Below are 1,943 nucleotides of genomic sequence, written 5' to 3' on the forward strand. Positions count from 1 at the left end.
TTTGATGGCATTATTATTCACTAGACGATAAATACGAGCTACTTATAACTATTACGGTCATCCTGGGATGTTCGAAGAGCATTTTTATTTGCCTTTAATTGTTATTTTCATTCTAAACGCAGTTTAAATGACCTATTTCTATTATTTATAGATACTGTCTTTTTAAACTGTTTCCCTTAAATATATGGACTTTTTCTAGATATTCATAACCTTGTGTGCTATATAATAGGTAAGGGATTTTTTTGAAACTCAGATTTCCTTATCTTCTTCACTTTCCTCGTCGCTAAATTCTCTCACAGCATCCAGTCTGTTTTCTTCAGATAAATTCGGCAAGACGAGGGAAACGGGACTAACCATGACTGAAATATGCCTGCTGTATATTATTGAATGAAAATTTCAGACATGCAAGTCCATCTTAACATAGCTCTAATGCATGTGGATACATCTATCTTGATCCGATATTCTTGATTTACACTGACGTGTGCACATATTTATTTATTTTCTTAGATATGTTCCGAATTTTGAGAAATCCAGTCTTTTATGATATGAATAAAAACAGATTTTAATGCTCAATCATTTATTTAAATATTCAAATACAATATATAAAAATACTCTACACAGATGTATAAGGTAATTATATTTACAGGCCTAGATTGGATCATTCCTAATATTCCTCAAGTAAATGGAAACTTTTGTTCTGAGTATTGCAAAAATGTAATTCATTGCTGTTTCATAACATCAAGCTTGTGCTTATGATCAACAGCCTCGTGTTCCTACAACAAAGGTCAGTTTCATTAATGCACCGACCTTTTCGTTCCAAAGTACACTCGTTGCAAACATTAGTAGTCATTTATGCACGAGTTGTAGCAGCACTTTCTAACAAGCCACCAAAACAGGATATGTTGAAAAATCATGACAAATGCCTTACTATAGTCAAGATACTTTTATGCCAATTGCTACATCCTGCTGATTCGATGACTACCGATATTTGTAACATAACTACATTTCCAAATGCGGAAATATTTTTATAAGTACATGTATGAGGGCTTGCTCTCTCTCTCTCTCTCTCTCTCTCTCTCTCTCTCTCTCTCTCTCTCTCTCTCTCTCTCTCTCTCTCTCTCTCTCTCTCTCACACACACACACACACACACACACACACACACATGCACATGCACATGCACATGCACATGCACATGCACACGCACACGCACACGCACACGCACACGCACACGCACACGCACACGCACCTCTCCACATACACAGGGATCACTCAATGCTGCGAGAATAACACACACAAACGCACGGGGCCACATCAGAATGACTGACTTCGAGCCAGTGAGACTAAAATGAAGCCAAAAATAGGTTTATTAAAAAATAAACTACACTGTAGATGCTATTCATGATGTATATAATCTTGATGTATATTTCATATGAATAAGTACCCAAACTATAAAAGTATTCAGACAACAACTTAAGGAATAAACTTACTAGTGTATATATATATATATATCCAAAAATTCTCAACAATATATACAGATTTATTTACAGGTTACTATGTATATTTCTTACATACAGAGGCTCAGTGGACGTGTGTTTGTCCTCCATATTTTCTCCACAATGTAAAGAGGATAATGTCTTTACTCCACTGATGCCCAAGAACATAGCAACTGTATTCTTACTGAAGTTACATTAACAATGTAATCAACAGAGTTGAATCTTAAAGAGTAGGTAAACTCAGTTCATTTTACAATTCCTACATTATATATACCCAATTCTCAATACAAATGGTTTACTATACATTAATATTTCTGGCGTTTGATCTGTCCAATCATGCTTTATTACTCTTGCTAAATATCAGATATGCTATCTTTGGTAAAGCTTCAGAACTGTAAACTTACATTTTCCGTCTCTCAAATAAACTCCACGCAAAGATCATGCTCTAG

General features: G+C 34.9%; 1 protein-coding gene across 1 annotated transcript in view; it reads right to left on the reverse strand.

Moving 5' to 3' along the window:
* Window positions 1-560: 560 nt before the first annotated feature.
* Window positions 561-1,943, reverse strand: part of LOC113807986 (uncharacterized) — a 159,330-nt gene continuing 157,947 nt past the window's right edge. Inside the window, exon 8 of the mRNA XM_070123507.1 lies at window positions 561-1,943. This exon is cut by the window's right edge and continues 694 nt beyond it. The gene's annotated coding sequence lies outside the window, so the exon portion shown is untranslated.

The sequence above is a fragment of the Penaeus vannamei genome, chromosome 7 (assembly GCF_042767895.1).
Source record: "Penaeus vannamei isolate JL-2024 chromosome 7, ASM4276789v1, whole genome shotgun sequence".
Lineage (NCBI taxonomy): Eukaryota > Metazoa > Arthropoda > Malacostraca > Decapoda > Penaeidae > Penaeus > Penaeus vannamei.